The 10,000-nt window shown below is 48.7% G+C and overlaps 1 protein-coding gene across 4 annotated transcripts in view; it reads left to right on the top strand.

The window, feature by feature from the left end:
* Window positions 1-10,000, top strand: part of sertad2b (SERTA domain containing 2b) — a 70,359-nt gene that overhangs the window by 34,644 nt on the left and 25,715 nt on the right. For 2 of the 4 annotated variants that reach the window (XM_078556518.1, XM_078556516.1), the window contains exon 1: window positions 4,939-5,277. The exons of the other annotated variants lie outside the window; for them this stretch is intronic. The gene's annotated coding sequence lies outside the window, so the exon portion shown is untranslated. Of the gene's footprint in view, window positions 1-4,938; window positions 5,278-10,000 lie in introns of those variants that run through there. 4 annotated transcript variants of the gene reach the window in all.

A 10,000-nucleotide genomic window follows, 5' to 3' on the forward strand; every position in this document is an offset into this window, starting at 1 on the left:
TGCATTGAGAAACCTCCATACTGTGGCATAAATAAACTTAACATGATGCTAAACTTTGCATCTGGTTGTCACAGACATTTTTAAAGGCCTGTATTTCCCGCTTTTTAAATCGGCCCCGAATTGACAAACATTCTTTTCCTGCAGGGTCCTGTTTTGAGCTTTAATGTCCAGTGTTGGATTAGCTTCAGTGCAATGTTCCTGTTGGCAGGTGCGAACAATGTAACTTGAGGTGATCTCTTGACTTTCATTTATCATTGAATATCCTAGTTCTGTAAAGTTTTCAGTGGGACTGTTTTTGGGAGTAAATCCGTGTTAACAGTTTGATACGTGTTAATATTTCAGGCCGATGTTTGGTGCCATTTAACTGAATTTTAATGAGAGAGAAATTGGTCTGAACAAAGTGATAATTTGAAGCCGCTTTGCAAAAACAGTGTTTAATTGCTTGTGCTTTTTGCTGAGAATATATGTTTGTGTCTGTCCGTCTGTCCCTGTCCCTGCCTCTCCCCGGCCCCTCTGCCTCTCCCTGGCCAACCTGTCCCTGCCTCTCCCTGGCCAACCTGTCCCTGCCCCTCCCCGGCCCCTCTGCCTCTCCCTGGCCAACCTGTCCCTGCCTCTCCCTGGCCAACCTGTCCCTGCCCCTCCCCGGCCCCTCTGCCCCTCCCCGGCCCCTCTGCCCCTCCCCGGCCCCTCTGCCCCTGTCCCTGCCCCTCTGCCCCTGTCTCTGCCCCTCTGCCCCTGTCCCTGCCCCTCTGCCCCTGTCCCTGCCCCTCTGCCCCTGTCCCTGCCCCTCTGCCCCTGTCCCTGCCCCTCTGCCCCTGTCCCGGCCCCTCTGCCCCTGTCCCGGCCCCTCTGCCCCTGTCCCGGCCCCTCTGCCCCTGTCCCGGCCCCTCTGCCCCTGTCCCGGCCCCTCTGCCCCTGTCCCGGCCCCTCTGCCCCTGTCCCGGCCCCTCTGCCCCTGTCCCGGCCCCTCTGCCCCTGTCCCGGCCCCTCTGCCCCTGTCCCGGCCCCTCTGCCCCTGTCCCGGCCCCTCTGCCCCTGTCCCGGCCCCTCTGCCCCTGTCCCGGCCCCTCTGCCCCTGTCCCGGCCCCTCTGCCCCTGTCCCGGCCCCTCTGCCCCTGTCCCGGCCCCTCTGCCCCTGTCCCGGCCCCTCTGCCCCTGTCCCGGCCCCTCTGCCCCTGTCCCGGCCCCTCTGCCCCTGTCCCGGCCCCTCTGCCCCTGTCCCGGCCCCTCTGCCCCTGTCCCGGCCCCTCTGCCCCTGTCCCGGCCCCTCTGCCCCTGTCCCGGCCCCTCTGCCCCTGTCCCGGCCCCTCTGCCCCTGTCCCGGCCCCTCTGCCCCTGTCCCGGCCCCTCTGCCCCTGTCCCGGCCCCTCTGCCCCTGTCCCGGCCCCTCTGCCCCTGTCCCGGCCCCTCTGCCCCTGTCCCGGCCCCTCTGCCCCTGTCCCGGCCCCTCTGCCCCTGTCCCGGCCCCTCTGCCCCTGTCCCGGCCCCTCTGCCCCTGTCCCGGCCCCTCTGCCCCTGTCCCGGCCCCTCTGCCCCTGTCCCGGCCCCTCTGCCCCTGTCCCGGCCCCTCTGCCCCTGTCCCGGCCCCTCTGCCCCTGTCCCGGCCCCTCTGCCCCTGTCCCGGCCCCTCTGCCCCTGTCCCGGCCCCTCTGCCCCTGTCCCGGCCCCTCTGCCCCTGTCCCGGCCCCTCTGCCCCTGTCCCGGCCCCTCTGCCCCTGTCCCGGCCCCTCTGCCCCTGTCCCGGCCCCTCTGCCCCTGTCCCGGCCCCTCTGCCCCTGTCCCGGCCCCTCTGCCCCTGTCCCGGCCCCTCTGCCCCTGTCCCGGCCCCTCTGCCCCTGTCCCGGCCCCTCTGCCCCTGTCCCGGCCCCTCTGCCCCTGTCCCGGCCCCTCTGCCCCTGCCCCGGCCCCTCTGCCCCTGCCCCGGCCCCTCTGCCCCTGCCCCGGCCCCTCTGCCCCTGCCCCGGCCCCTCTGCCCCTGCCCCGGCCCCTCTGCCCCTGCCCCGGCCCCTCTGCCCCTGCCCCGGCCCCTCTGCCCCTGCCCCTGCCCCTGTCCCGGCCCCTCTGCCCCTGCCCCTGTCCCTGCCCCTCCCCGGCCCCTCTGCCCCTGTCCCTGCCCCTCCCCGGCCCCTCTGCCCCTGTCCCTGCCCCTGTCCCTCTCCGGCCCCTCTGTCCCAAGAAAAGGAATTTGTGGAATGTCCACGAGATGGCTTTTTGGAGCAGCTTGTGGTGGTGCCCACTAGGGAACAGGCAATTCTAGATTTAGTGATGTGTAATGAGGCAGATTTGATAAGGGAGCTTAAGGTGAAGGAACCCTTAGGAGGAAGTGACCATAATATGATAGAATTTACCCTGCAATTTGAGAGGAAAAAGCTGGAATCAGATGTAACGGTATTACAGTTGAATAAAGGCAACTACAGAGGCATGAGGGAGGAGCTGGCCAGAATTGACTGGGAGATGAGCCTAGCAAGAAAGACAATGGAACAGCAATGGCAGGTGTTCCTGGGAGTAATTGGAGAGACACAGCAAAAATTCATCCCTAGGAAGAAGAAGCATACTAAAGGGAGGACGAGGCAACCATGGCTGACAAGGGAAGTTGGACAATATAAAAGCTAAAGAGAAAGCATACAATGCGGTGAAGAGCAGTGGGAAACCAGGGGATTGGGAAGCCTACAAAGACCACAACAGAGGACAACTAAAAAAGAAAAAAGGAGGGAGAAGATTAAATATGAGGATAAACTAGCCAATAATATAAAAGAAGATTGTAAGAGTTTTTTTAGATATATAAAGGGTAAGAGAGAGGCAAAAGTGGACACTGGGCCACTGGAAAATGACGCTGGAGAAGTAGTAGTGGGGAAAAAAGAAATGGCGGAGGAACTGAATAGGTACTTTGCGTCAGTCTTCACGGTGGAAGACACGAGTAACATCCCTAAAGTTCAAGAGAGTCAGGGGGCAGAGGTGAGTATGGTGGCCATTACCAAGGAGAAGGTGTTAGGAAAACTGAAAGGTCTGAAGGTGGATAAATCACCTGGACCAGATGGATTACACCCCAGAGTTCTAAAGGAGATAGCTGAAGAGATAGTGGAGGCATTAGTGGTGATCTTTCAGGAATCACTGGAGTCAGGGATGGTCCCAGAGGACTGGAAAATCGCTGATGTAACACCCCTGTTTAAGAAGGGAGTGAGGCAAAAGATGGGAAATTACAGGCCGATTAGCCTGACCTCGGTCGTTGGTAAGATTTTAGAGTCCATTATTAAGGATAAGATTTCAGAATACTTGGAAGTGCATGATAAAATAGGGCAAAGTCAGCATGGTTTCATCAAGGGGAGGTCATGCCTAACCTGTAGGTTAGACAAAGGAGAGCCAATGGATGTTATCTACTTGGACTTCCAGAAGGCCTTTGACAAGGTGCCGCACAGGAGACTGCTCAGTAAGATAAGAGCCCATGGTGTTAGAGGCAAGGTATTAGCATGGATAGAAGATTGGCTGTCTGGCAGGAGGCAGAGAGTGGGGATAAGGGGGTCCTTCTCAGGATGGCGGCCGGTGACTAGTGGAGTTCCGCAAGGGTCAGTGTTGGGACCACAACTTTTCACTTTATACATGAATGATCTAGATGAAGGAACTGAGGGCATCCTGGCTAAGTTTGCAGATGATACAAAGATAGGTGGAGGGACAGGTAGTATTGAGGAGGCGGGGAGGCTGCAGAAGGGTTTGGACAGGTTAGGAGAATGGGCAAAGAAGTGGCAGATGGAATACAATGTGGGGAAATGTGAGGTCATGCACTTTGGTAGGAAGAATAGAGGCATAGACTATTTTCTAAATGGGGAGAGAATTCAGAAATCTGGAGTGCAAAGGGACTTGGGAGTCCTAGTCCAGGATTCTCTTAAGGTTAACTTGCAGGTTGAGTCAGTAGTTAGGAAGACAAATGCAATGTTGGCATTTATTTCGAGAGGACTAGAATATAAAAGCAGGGATGTGCTGCTGAAGCTTTAAAAGGCTCTGGTCAGACCACATTTAGAATATTGTGAGCAATTTTGGGCCCCGTATCTCAGGAAGGATGTTCTGGCCCTGGAGAGGGTCCAGAGGAGGTTCACAAGAACGATCCCAGGAATGAAAGGCTTAACATATGAGGAACGTTTGAGGACTCTGGGTCTATACTCGATGGAGTTTAGAAGGATGAGGCGGGATCTGATTGAAACTTACAGAATACTGAAAGGCCTGGATAGAGTGGACGTGGGGAAGATGTTTCCATTAGTAGGAGAGACTAGGACCCGAGGGCACAGCCTCAGAGTAAAGGGAAGACCTTTTAGAACAGAGATGAGGAGAAACTTCTTTAGCCAGAGGTGAATCTATGGAATTCATTGCCACAGAAGGCTGTGGAGGCCAGGTCATTGAGTGTATTTAAGACCGAGATAGATAGGTTCTTGATTGATAAGGGGATCAAAGGTTACGGGGAGAAGGTGGGAGAATGGGGTTGAGAAACTTATCAGCCATGATTGAATAGCGGAGCAGACTCGATGGGCCAAATGGCCTAATTTCTGCTCCTATGTCTTATGGTCCATGCCCCTCTGTCCCTGTCCCGGCCCCTCTGTCCCTCTGTCCCTGCCTCTCCCCGGCCCCTCTGTCCCAGCCTCACCCCGGCCCCTGTGTCCCTGTCCCTGCCTCGCCCTGGCCCCTGTGTCCCTCTGCCTGTCTGTCTGCCTGCCTGCCTGCCTGCCTGTCTGTCTGTCTCTGCCTTTCTAGCCTTGAGGCAACATGCCGATGGCCTGATTTGCAATATTACTTTTCAGAAAGAAACGTGAATCAGAAACAATAATTATGCTTTAAGTCTAAAGAGCAAGTGCTATGGAGGGCGGGGAAGAGGCAAAGCTGACAGGGACAGGGCCAAGGTTCAGTTTAAGTGCTGACTAAGTGCTGGAGCTCAGAATGCACAAGCTCTCGCCAGCACTGGCAAACTAGAAAGTGAAGGGTGGGGTGGTTTGGATTGGTAGTGTACATTCTGTTTCCAGACTATGTGCAATGTTAGCGAACCAGTTGGATCAGTTTGAACTGCTTCTTTAGCACTGGGTCCATGACAAATTCTCATGTTTGAAAATGGGCAGAGTGAAGAATGACCTTAGATATTACAGCATTGCTTAGTGTGCCTGAGAGATTATACCTGCTCTGTATGGTGTTGGCTTGTGGGGTAGCCAGTATTAAACTTCACTGCTCACACATAGAAGCAAGTTTTCCTTTGAGACTGAAGATCACTAAGGATTCACAGCTGCCTTGAAACACGAGGTAAAGTACAAGTAGTTTACAATAAATCACACCTCTGTGCCTGGGCAGACCTAAAGTAAACCATCGAGCTCATTGATAAAGCAATCCTAAAACTAACCCTGTTTCCCACTCTCTCCCTCCACCTCTACCCTTCCATTTTCTTCTAACTATCCATACGCCGTGGTTAGGACGTGTATATTTGCCGTGTTCACCATGGTTAGGATGTGTATGTTTGCCATGTTCACCGTGGTTAGGACGTGTATGTTTGCCGTGTTCACCGTGGTTAGGACGTGTATGTTTGCCGTGTTCACCATGGTTAGGACGTGTATGTTTGCCGTGTTCACCATGGTTAGGACGTGTATGTTTGCCGTGTTCACCATGGTTAGGACGTGTATGTTTGCCGTGTTCACCATGGTTAGGACATGTATGTTTGCCATGTTCACCATGGTTAGGACATGTATGTTTGCCGTGTTCTTTACATGTGTTACATAGAGTGTGGGATTATTGAAAGGTCGTTTTGTTTTTTAAAATGAAATCTCACTAGCTTCGGCTGCTGTTTTGATCATTGGCAAGTTTTGCTTACAGTTTAGATACAGAAGGACATGGTAGCTTTAAATCCACCTCGCAGAGTTTATTTCATCACTGTTTATATTAGCACTTTTTGATGATAGTTGGTACCAGTGAATATGAAATTGTCATTGTAAATAGGGCTTGTGTTCGTGTAATTAAAGATTTTATAACTTTTCTGGTTTTTAATTTAAATATGACCCATTTCCAAACTTGAAAACAGCAAAACCCTTTTGCAATGAAAAATCTAATTTTAGTTTTGACCTTATGATCTCTGCCTATCTGTTCATAGTTCAGGCTCCAAGGAAGGACAATGTCCTGGTTTGCAATCGATGAAAGATTAGTCCATTCTTCCTCATTTAATTCAATATGCACATAATCAATGAATTTTCGTCCTGGAAATGCTTTTCTATAAGCCGTTCATACTGTACAGAATTTCTTTGGCCATGAGTTGTTCAACACTTCCCCTCTATGTGACAAAATCTCTTGTTGGTTTCCTGGATTAATGTTCAAAGGAGTCTTTATGGCTAGTTCCTTTACATTGCCAATAACTCTTTGATTTGAATACCAGGGGCTTTGTATGGTGTGTTTCAAAATTCAAGAAAGAAAATGTTTACTGCAAATGTGTGAAGTGTTAATATTGCACTATCAACTTCCTGTAAACAGAGGCTTCTATATCATGGAATCTGTCTTCCAGAATCATGTAGCATATAAACACCAGCACATTCTAGTTGGGCTGAATGACCTGTGCTCGTGATGTATATTTGATGTAATTAAATTTGTTCACTGTATGAATTGATCATTGTAATCCCCTACACTAAACAGTTCTGAGGTGCTATTGGTTTAATCCAGGATTTCCCAGAAGTTTTGCAGCTATTCAGTTAAAAGCCAGAAATTGGCAGGAGAGGGGAAGTTGCCTGAAAACCGTCAAGTCTGACGAGATCAGGAATTAAAGTTCTTTGTGGTGTTTGTGCTGGTGAAAGCTGATCAACACAGTATTCAGAATTCTGTTAGTTAGACGCACAGAGATGTTCAAACTAAGCAGAGCTGCCTTCACTGGGGGAGATTAACCTGTTCAACATCTGTTTGTTACGCAGATACTGTACTTGTGTTTATCCAGTTACTGGAGGGTTTATCCTGTGAACTTTTGTGTGTGTGTGTGTGTGTGTTACTGTAAGTAATCGTTAACCCTGGGATGTATTTCAGAGTAAAATACAGAACAGGCCACAAAGGTTTGCTTCTGGGAGCAGCTGTACGACTGTGATCAAGACGACTGTGTAAATGGCCTTAAAGCTTTAACCCCTTATAAAGGTGACGTTAATTCTGAGCTGCTGTTCAGTTGGAGTGACAATGGTACAGGATCCTCTCCTTTTGAAATAAGTCTTTAGTGAATGCATTCATTTCTGATAAACACAAACCCTTTTCACAGAAATGTTTAGATCATCTCAGTAACTAACACTGCAACTCCAAACTTTAATGGTTCCTGTTTTTGTTAGTTGTTTAGTTCTGGTTAATGTTTCCACCTGTATTGAAGGTTTACCTTGTTCTTTGACTTGTATCCTATCATTATTTAGATAAATTTTAGAAAACAAAGGAGAGCTGGTATTAAAGATTATCCAAGTGCCTTCAATAATGCAAGTAAAAGAAAGAGGCACTAGCTGTTGTTATGGGAGTGACAGTGTGGGTAGTGTATGAATCATTTGACTGTGGGTAGCAGAGGAATTGGAGTGAAGTAGACAGGCAGGCTCTGACTTTATCTCTCGCACCTTCTCTCCTTTTAGTCCTGCACAGAAGCAATGTCAGAACTGCTAATTCTGTTTAATTTGAGATTAGCAAGTAAAGTTGAATATAAATAGTTGCTTGGCAGTACAGAACTTGCTGAAAAAAGAGATTTTTTTTTTGTTGAAGCTTTTCATCTTGCACTCATCAGGACAATCGCAAGAAAATATCAATGTCGGGGACACGGCAACTTTATACTGTATGAGAAAAGAACACTGATTGGTTAACAAGTGGACACAATCAGCACTCTCTTCTCATACAATATAAATGTGCCGTTTCCCCTGACATTGATATTCTTGCGATTGTCCTGATGAGTGCAAGATGAAAAGCTTCAACAAAAAAAAATCTTTTTTTCAGCAATACTCAAAATTGAATATCTTGTGTTTATTGCCTGTGGGATCTGAATCCAAAAGGGAAAGTTGGAGCCTATTCCACTCTCCCTGTGCTCTCCACAGGTCTGTATACTGAATAGTTCACTACCTGCATTGCATGGAGTAATTTACGTTATGAAGAAACCCAATGCCAATAGCTGAGATCCAAACTAGCCTGAACAATTAGTAAGTAGAGCTGTTTCCAGTTTTTTTTTATGTAGGAACAAGTGTTTGCTAAATAGATCTTGTTTGGTACACCATTTAAATAGTGAACAGTAGGATTGGTTGGATAATGCCAGTGACCAACAAGTTGTGTTACTGTGGTATCACGCTAGGGCCGAAGTGGTATTTGGTTTTATAAATTAGACACTTTCAGTTCCTCTGGTTTGTAAATAAAATTAAAGGAATAGTTGGGCCTGCAAAATTCTGTAACATTTTGGAGGAATCGCAATAGTTTTGAGTGGTGATTTTGTTAGAGCAGGGGAGGTCTCCCAGTGTTCTGGGCAATTTTTATCCCTTACCAATACCTTTAAAACAGATTATCTGTTCATTCTTGCATTGCTGTGTGTGGGATATTGCTGTGCACAATTTGACTATTGGGTTCCCTACATTATGGGGAAAGGGTGGGAGAGTAAGAGTAACTGAATTGCTCTTGCAAAGAACCAGCAGGGACACGACAGGCTGAATGGGTCTCTTTCTGGAACATTCTATCATTTACAACAGTGATTTCACTTCAAACATGATTCATTGGCTGTGTAGCACTCTGGGACGTCCCGAGGTTGTGAAAGGTGCTATAGAAATGCAAGTCTTTTTTTTCTTTCTTTCGTATGGGTTAAAGTTGTGTGCGTCTAATGGGCCTGTCAGAGTTTGTTTATCTCTCCTCTCCTGACATTCCCTTGCCCCTGTGTTTAACTGGATCAAATATTCCCAGGGTCAGATGCTACGTTTTACAGTTTTCTTTCTTCAGGTTTTTTTTTAAAGAACAGTAAAATCGGACTCTAGCCAAGTGTGATTTGCAGCAGTCGGACAGTTGATCATACCTGCTGCTCACGTTGCTGATGGTCATCCTGTGGAATGTAGCTGCTCTAGAGTCTGTCTCCATTCACGCAAACCGGCACCTGCTAGTCTTTCTGGAGTACATCCCATCCCGCTGCTGTATCCTGTTCATCACTCTCTCCCCTTCCTTTTGAGGAGCTCTTCAAACCTCTCAGCCGCCGGTTCTTAATATTTCGACTTCTGGCTGTGTTGATTTCTCTCTGTTTCCTATCGTGGGAAGCATCTCGGGCACTCCCCCAAGTTTTAAACGTGTGATTTAAATAAAAGTTGTTGTTGTTGTTGCACATGTTGTTTGAACTAGGATCAAAAGAAAAGATCTGATTGAAACTAGCGGTCCTGGATCATTCTATGCATCTTGTTAAATACAAAATATTGAGCTGCTGTTAGCTCCGACATAGCATTTCTCCATTTTAGATTGTCTTCTGTAAATGCAGTTTCTCACCCCGGGTCGCTTCTCTTTTGACTTTGCTCTGTCCAGAATGTGGAGGATACGATACTGTGGAATACTCTGTATTTCCCCACTGCAGTGGATTGCTCTGGTGATGTGTTTAAACGAGAATCTCTGCGTGTAAACCTCCGCTCTACAAACACTTAATTTTCCTGCCTCTGAAATAAGATTAGTATTTTACGGTGGACACCTTGATGTTCTGAGAACATGTACAAGCTTGGCTTTTTACTTGGGCAACACCAAACTGAAATAGTGCAGGTGCTGGAAATCCAAAATAAAAACAGGGAATTCTCGAAATCTCCAGGTTGGACAGCACCTGGGGAGAGAGAGAGAGAAAGTTAACATTTCAGATTCATCACCTCTCAGAACTGGAAAAAGTTGGAGATGTAGCAGGTCTTGGGAAAGCTCAGAGGTGGGGGATGGGGTGCTAGAACCGAAGGGAAGGTCTGTGATAGGGTAGATAGCAAGAGTGATTGAAATGCCAAAAGGGATGATGATGCAAGACAAAAGAAGATGGTAATGG

This window comes from Cetorhinus maximus, chromosome 14 (assembly GCF_964194155.1).
Source record: "Cetorhinus maximus chromosome 14, sCetMax3.hap1.1, whole genome shotgun sequence".
In the NCBI taxonomy this organism is placed as follows: domain Eukaryota; kingdom Metazoa; phylum Chordata; class Chondrichthyes; order Lamniformes; family Cetorhinidae; genus Cetorhinus; species Cetorhinus maximus.